Source organism: Nicotiana tabacum, chromosome 2 (assembly GCF_000715075.1).
Source record: "Nicotiana tabacum cultivar K326 chromosome 2, ASM71507v2, whole genome shotgun sequence".
Lineage (NCBI taxonomy): Eukaryota > Viridiplantae > Streptophyta > Magnoliopsida > Solanales > Solanaceae > Nicotiana > Nicotiana tabacum.
This window is the reverse complement of record NC_134081.1, coordinates 57,905,474-57,914,083: the sequence shown is the minus strand read 5'-3', so window position 1 is coordinate 57,914,083 and position 8,610 is coordinate 57,905,474. Positions and strand designations below refer to the sequence as shown.

General features: G+C 36.9%; 1 pseudogene; it reads right to left on the bottom strand.

The window, feature by feature from the left end:
- Window positions 1-4,503: 4,503 nt before the first annotated feature.
- On the bottom strand, window positions 4,504-7,152 carry LOC107786798 (abscisic acid receptor PYL4-like; annotated as a pseudogene).
- Between the last annotated feature and the right edge of the window lie 1,458 nt (window positions 7,153-8,610).

Sequence of the window (8,610 nt, the reverse complement as noted above, 5' to 3'; positions counted from 1 at the left end):
ATGGAAAACAAAGACTATAATGCCATTGCGTTGTGCATGGCATTGTTCAACAAACACTCGAGAGAGAGAGAGTTTGTATTTTTTTTCCCAATCTTCTCTGAAGTCAAGGGCTTCAGATAGTTAGAAAGTTCCACCGGTCGGGATAACAGATTTCATCTAGTGGAAACAGAGAGGGTGGCGCTCCTCCTCCTTTGAGGATCTTCTGAGGGGGCATCATAATTTTGCCCCAGGTTCCCATGAACTGGGGACTGGGGAAGAGGGACATACTCCTCTCGGGCAGTTGCGACCGGCGAAAATGATGTAGCAGTTTTGGTAAAGGCAGAGAGAAGAGGGAGATGAAGCAGATGGCGGTGTAGGGTGAGAAGCAGTTGCGGAAGGTGCAGTGTTGGTTGATGGTTGCTCGTCAACCAAAGTCGGAAGAGGCCCGGTAAGTCCTACAGTATCGGGAGCGACAACTGGGACTCGGAAGCATGAATTGGCATCTTCCACCACATCAAACTCCCCCAGAGTGCCGAGGCATTATCCTCGTTTGGTGTAGCTAACTCAATAGATTAAGTATTCTATTGAGTTGATGAAGGTTGTCATCTTCTATGTACAGAAGCCCCATCATCACTGGCTTCTCCATCATTGTTGATAAGCATAGTTTTTGGGACCGGCTCAGGCGCGGCGCTCATCACCATAACATCCGAAGATAACTCGAGCGCTGCATTCTTTGCCTTTTTATTTTGTTCCCTCGGTCGCGGATGAACGTCTCCTTTTTTGTTGCTTGTTCTCTGGCTGGGGACTCCGAGAAGAAGCACTTGCACCAGAACCAGGCTTGGAGACACCTGTTCGTGTAAAAGCCTCCTGCAATAGCCTTGCCGCATCAGCAAGATTAGCCAAAACGTCCTCCTCGGGGACGACAACTGAGCCCTGGGGTAGACCAAAATTCAACAAGAAAGAAAGGTTAATCAACTTCCTTATACGAAAAGTAAAGACAAGATGAGTTCAATTTACCATGATATTTGACTTTCCACTCGTATTTAAGGGCCAGTTCTTTCCACGTGCAGGTATCGGGTGTAGTAACGTCCAAGATTTACTGGACCCACTGGTCCAAGCCTTGAACCCTAGGTGGTACCCACCGAGTTGCTGAAACGAGCGAAAGAAGAGGGGTCAATAACGATATGAGATGATATTTAATGGAAGAAAAAACAAATGGAGAACTTACGAGTGCGGTTCCATAATTACATAAAGGATGAAGCGGTGGCCGGAATGATGTCACTGGTGGCAACTGCAACGAATTATTCCATCCACCCATGGTAGTTGTCATCATCCATGATGGATAGCAGAGCATGGTGGCCACTCTTGCTGAAATTTATCATTCCCCCGCAAAAAATCTTGGGGGAGTAAAGATTCATTAATCGAGCTAAGGTTAGCTCCTCTCCCGTCTCCTAGCACAAGCACCGAAGACAAGCGACTCTCCTCTATACAGAATGACTTACTTGTGCCAAGCATACTTGGTAGCGAATGCAGAACTCCACGATGACGGAGTCAAGCTCTCCATTCAAAGAGAACGGCCCTAAAGTGAAGGGGTACGTATAAAAATACGTAAAACCCTTCTTGGGTAAGGTTATCTGCTCTTCCAGATCAGGAACGATAATATCTAGATCTTGGAAATGGCAATTTTCCTTCATAGTGGAATACTGGGAGGACGAATGGAAGAAGGGTATACGCTAACGGACCATGTACGAGGGTGCACCGAAGGATACTTTTCTTCGAAGTCCTTAGTCGTGACAATACTCGTTGGGATGATGGTGATTACCGTATGAGGAGCAGCGTCAAGCTTTACCTTTGTTCTTTAAGGAACTAGGGTTTCTGGAAGAAGAGGCCATTTTTTATCAGAAAAGGAGGACAATTTTCTCTCATGAAGAAGGTTAAAGAAATCTTGAAGACAGAGTACGAGTTGAGTAAAGAGAGTTGGAGAAAGTTTGAAGAATTATGAAGTGTAAATGAAGAAGTTTGATGCGTATAAGTAAAAGAATAAGTGGCTAAAATCATGGCCATAATTACCTCGATAACCAGTAAAAGTGATGCTGAATTGTGGGATGACGCATGTTCGGGGCATTAAATGCGGAGAGACGTGCGTCTAATCAACCTTCAGAAACTTTTCAAAGGGTGTCAGAGAATGTTTCACCAAGAAAAGTATCTCTACCAACTTCCCGGTGATACAAAGTTATGCCACCGGAAAGCAGGGGGACTATCTGTATGGGGTAAAATATGTTCATATTTTATGATCGCATGAAAAAGCGACACGTGGAGCCGAAGACAGAAGATAGTCAAATCCGAAGGCAATGATCTCGCTTATCATCGGAGCACAATGAAATTCTTTTTGTAAACCGAAAACTGAACATTGCTGTCACAAGAATGATGAATATTCTATAGCATTAAGTGCATGATCCGTTAAAGAGAATATGTCATTCACTATCCACCGTTATATATTCTTTAATGGCCCTCATAATTGTCATTAAAGAGAGGCTTGATCCTAGGACCTTGTTCCGAGGTGTAACTATAAATAATGAGCTTTATCATCATTGTAAGGGAGAATTTTCTAAGAAGCATACATTATACTCTATCACAAGCTCAATAACATTTTACTGTCTTGCTTATTTATATTGTTCTTACTGCTTCCAGAAGCTCTACGCCCGGGACTAAGATATCTGCCGATTCATTTCAATTTCAAGGCTAAGCCCTATATTTTTGTCTAATTCATATATTATTTTTGGATCAAATTAATTCACTTGTCTATAAATTACGTACAAATTCAATTGTACCGTTTTATGGGTAAACACTTTCATACTGAGGAGCAAGGTGATAAACATTTAATCTTGGACTTGATATATTGGCAGTGTAAAGAATTTTTACACTATCACTTAATTTTAATAGGATATAAATAGATAATTATTTCACCCTCAAATTTACCATATCAAATTTTCTATGAGAGTTACTTATTATTATAGGTTAACTTAACCTGATTGTGTAAAATACATTAATAACTGAAGGCACATAGAATTTAAACTCTTCTTTCTTTAATTTTCAAATCGAAGGTTTAAGTCATGTCTAGAGTTTTTTGAATAATCAATGTTGACTCTTTGAAGGAAAATAAATTTAATTTTTATTTATTTGGATTTCCCATTCGTTATTTGGTTCTTTAATCTCACCAATGAAAGAAATAACACAAAGTTGGCAACACCTAGTAGGAAGGCCGTAGGAATTGAAGATTCGATGAAACAGTTCATTGGTTTATCCAAAGATTTTACGAGGTTAATAATTATCGTGCGTGGCTAGTAGAGTATTTTGTTTCAATTAATTGGTTAACTTACCCATTAAATTAATCTATCACAAATTAAAGAAACATATTTAAATCAGCACCAAAATGGGTGCGTCTACTTAATTTCGTCTGAGCATAGAAACATGCGATTAATTTTATTTTATTTTCCCTTTCTTGCAGTATAACCAAGCTAGAGGTGGGCATCGGTCGGTTCGATTCGGTTGTAAATATTATCGGTTTAGCGTATCGGTTATCGGTTTACAAATATGGTAAACCGATAACCGAAACGATAAGATATCGGTTATCGGTTAACCGGTTATCGACCATTATTAGTTTACCCGATATGATAACTCAATCTAGAGCTAAGTAAAAAAGAGAAGAAAATTCACATATAGTATACTAAGTTCTGCGTTCTGGCCACAACTAATATTTGAAGCTTCATTTTGGCAAATTTAAACAATTTGACAACATTTGCTTCTGCTTCTATACAGTACATCTGCAACTCTTCAACTCTTCTTATTAAATACCTCAACGTCAGTGGGCTCAGAGTAGATGAAGAAATAAAATCCAATAAAAAGACCAAGCAAGAATCCAATTTCAAAGCCAAGAATTCACAACAGTGCTAAATTGCAAGTCAAGCAAGTTGAGATTCTATTTCCATTAAACAATCAACAACAAAAGGTGGCATCAGATGATAATTAATAATTCTCCAATGCCTTCACAGGATGTGGACACAAAATCAAAAAAGGAATGTATAAAATAAACTATTGACATAACAACAACTTTCTATCATACGCCCTATAAATACAAAAAATTTAAGACTACTCATGAATCCCATTTCATTACAGTACACCTCCAAGTTTCAAGAACATCAATTAATTAATTCTTACTGCAAAAGCCAATTCAGAATACATCAAGAAATTGAAAGTTTCAAAGCTGCTCATGCATATAGCAAAAGCCCGAACTGCAGACAGTGAACTTTTTACTAGTCAAGCTCAATAACTGAGATCACAAAAGAAAGCAAAAGCTAGGCAGTACAATAGCAGTTAACAGGAACATAAATAACAATTTTTTGGTTTCCTGCCAAACCATAATCAAGAGCAACAAGAGTACTAGTAATTCAACAGTTGTCCAAAGTTCAAACACAACTGAAATAGTACTAATTCTTCAACAACAGTTGTCCAAATACATTAATAACAATACAAAGTAGTAGCAATTTCACCTTAAAATTAACAAGTCCAAACATAATACTAATAGTTCAAATTCAAGTTAACAAGACAACAACTACTCAATCCTTATAGGCTTCACCAAATTGCGCTCCAAACAACCCTCAACATGCCTCATTAAAGACTTAGTATTAGTTTGTCGTGCATTGTAACATAAAACAAGATGACAATGACTACAATCTTACTTTACCATCCATCATCATCTTCTCTAATCCTTTCATAGTGACTCCAAACATGTGAGATAGCTTTGAGACCACAAAGTCGAGGCATGGTTACACCTATTAAACATAAAAAAAAAAATATTAAGTCAAATAAATTCTTACCAATGCAGACTATGTATTATATAAGTTGAATTAAACCAAAAAACAGTGACTTGTCAACTGAAATCAACCGAAACCCCAAATTACCAATATCGTTATCAACATAGCTATATAAGTAACGACAACTAAAAGCAAAGCATAATAGAACAATTATTATCAACATACCATTGCTTTCCCGCGTTCATCAATAGAACAATTATGTTTCTTCACTTTGCTTGTCTGTATTATACTCTGAAGGGACGAAACCTTTATAAGTTGAAGACTTTTAGATAGGTGAACCCGCAGATACTCTGGAGTACCTGCAATTCATTTTAGATATTCTTTAACAGTATTTCTTATTATTTTTTTAATAGAGATGGAAGAATGACAAGGAAAGATTAGAAGTGCTTGCAGAGAAACACAAACGTGGAGAAGCAGCAAGATTTATTAGAGCAACAAGAAAATCAAAATCGATAAAGAATGCGGGTATCAAGATTTATCAACATAGTCACTGAAGAATGCGACCGAGAAAGAATAGGAAAGAATGAAGTGAAGCCCAAGCATATGTATATACTTAAGGGTAAAGTAGTAATTTCATTAATCCTTATTGGGTTATCGGTTAACCCATTAACAAAATTGGCAAACCGGGGTCCGAACCGATAACCCAATAGTGAAAAAAATTTTAAACCGTTACCGAACCGTTAACCAAATACCGATAATCCAATAAATAATTAACAGTTCAGGTTATCGATTTTACCCGATATATGCCCAGTCCTAAACCAAGCTATTAGCTAGGTAGCTAGCATTACTAATCAGAGCCGCCTTAATTATTTGCTTCATTTAGGTCAGCCATTAACGTGGATTCTACATCTGACTATAACGGTTGTGCTCGCATAAATGTGTGTACATGCATCTCGATTATTTTATCGTATTTTCGTTAATATTCGTATCGGAACATGTAAAACCTGTTGTCTCCTTTAATTTACTTATTCATTTATTTTATGTTGTATATAAAACAACCTACTTCACTTTAACTATATATTACTTCAATCCAGAAGTGGAAGTAACTTGAAGGAATGGAGTTTAATTGAATTTTTTTCATTAAAAAATATATTATAAACAAGATTTAAAAAAAAAAAAAAAAAGAGCCATAGGAGAAACAAATTAAATTCCTCGCATAACAAGTAGACCATGAACTTATCTTCAACAAGTGATAACGACAACCTGGACCAGAGATGCAAAATATGTAAAAAGAAATGGAATGATTCTAAGATCTTAATTCGTACCAAAATACATCATCTGATCAAGAAATCATCGTCACAGGCATCATCGATCAGTTGTCTTAATCTGTTTCCCACTTTTGAAGTCCGATCCCATGGAGAAATTAACCACCTTGTATTTGCATTTTTTGCTTGTCATATAGACCAATCCATTTTGAATCCAAGCTAATTTTTAACCTGTTTAATTTATTGATTTGACATGTCGTCCAAGTTTGATCCAATTCGTCCATTTGCCACCTCGAGCGAGCTACGTTTCAAGCCATGCTTCGTCTGCTCAAATTCTCAGCGATTTGGGCAAGGGATTGGAGGTTACATTTGACAATAGTGTCCACAAACACACATGTTTCTTCTTTAGTATTCCCATGTGGTATATCAACAACGTAGGATTCCACGACGATAGTACTAGTGCTCGTACTTCCATTGCAAGAAGAGGGATCGGAGTGGAGGGTGGTGACAGATCGGTAATTTTCCAGGCGGTGGTCCCCACCAACAACGCTGAAGCTGATGACATGGCGCTCCTCGTCAAGGATCTCGAGCCTCTCGGTGCTGCTAGCAGCGGGAGGGCCCGAGATGACGCGCACTTCGCGGAGGGTGCCCACGTCGCCGTCCCCAACGATGACGTGGCAGCTCTTGACGAAGTGTTTATAGGCTTGAGGGTTATCAAAACGGCGGACGACGGACCATACGGCAGAGACGGGGGCGGAGACGCGCTGGATCATGGCGGAGCAACACTGGTTTGGGCTAACGGAGTGAGTGTGGCATTTAACGACGGACTCCGGTACTTGTGCGGTACATGGTATTGGTGTATGTCTTTGTAGTTTTTTTACAAGTGGTGGCGCCGGCGGAAGTTGTAGGGGTCGTGGTAGGGTTGACTCTTTGGAATAAAAGTGATGATTTTGGAGGATTTGGAGGCATTTTTTTTTTGTTTTGCTGATTTCGTAGAAATGGTTGATCTGAAACAGGGAGAGTTTGAGGTTTACTTTCCAAGATTTTGTTTGGTTATAAGGCTTATATGAGGTGGTTCTTGTGTTGCGTTCTTTTGGGTGAATATATAATAAAATATATATCCAGTTGGTTTAATTTTAATTTATATAGAAGTTTTTAATGGTACGAACGTTAAAAAAGAAAAGTACATTAAAATTTATGATCTTAAGGTGCAAAGATATTTCTGTGTAAGAGCATGTTGTTAAAGTAGATTTAACGAGTTTTCAAATATAACAATGTACTTACATTTTAAAATATATCACAAAAAAAACGTCATATAAAAATAAATTGTAAAGGATAATTATATATTACATTTTAAAATATATCACAAAAAAACGTCATATAAAAATAAATTGTAAAGGATAATTATATATTGTATTGATATGTATTATATTAAGACTTAAGGACAAGTCTCATGTAAGAAAGGGAATAATAGAGCTAAGAAAGAGAAGGAAGAGAGGTGGTTGGACTTTGAGAGGAAGAAGAGAGGAGATCGTTCATGTGTGTGTGTGGGGGGGGGGGGGGTTAGTAAAATAGGAACAAGATGCTCTTTGTGAGCTTATTATATACGGAAAAGGGTCAGAAATACCCTTAACGTATTAGAAATGGCTCAAAAATACTCTCTTTCCACCTATGGGTTCAAATTTGCCCTTAATATTATTTTTAGGCTTAAAAATGCTCATCTCTTAACGGAAAGATGACATGGCATTGATGGACATTTTAACATTAAGGACAAATTTGAACACATAGGTGGAAGGAGGGCATTTTTGAGTCATTTCTAATATGTTAAGGGCATTTCTGGCCCTTTTCCGTTTTAATTAAACATGTAGCATTTATTTAGTCTAGAAAAAAGTGAATTGTTTTTTTTACTAAAAACTAAAAAAAATAAAAATATTATTTTTTTCAGTTTTTTCAAAAACAACTGCTTTAAAAAAGCTGAAAAATATTTTCTAAAACAATATTTTTGTAAAAACTAAAAAAAAAAACTGAAAAGTAATTTTCTAAAGCAATTTTTTTGTAAAAGCTGGAAAAAAATATTTCCTCTTCTTCTTCCTTCCTTATTTGTCCATATGCTTTCTAAGTTTATTTTTTTTATATTTTAGGTCTTCTAATGAGTTAGTACATCAAAACTGAAATATTTTTGTTTTTTTTCAGTTTTTTGTAAAAAAAAAAAAATCACTTTTTTCAAGACTAAATAATGTGATGACCCAAAATGTCATCTTTAAATTTAATAATTAATTATGTATTCTAAGACCTTGAAAAGCACTATTTATCATTCCTCGACTTGAGTGCGCAGTCCGTAAAATTTTTTAGAAAGTTTTTATGTGAAAAAATGGATAAAAATATGAATTGGAGCTTTAAAACTCAATTGAGTTGACTTTGGTCAATATTTTGAGCAAACGGACTCGGATCGGTGTTTTGAAAGTTCCAGTAGGTCCGTATCGTGTTTGAATTGGGACTTGGGTGTATGCCGGGAATAAAATTCCGAGTTCCCTAGCCCGAGATATGGAATT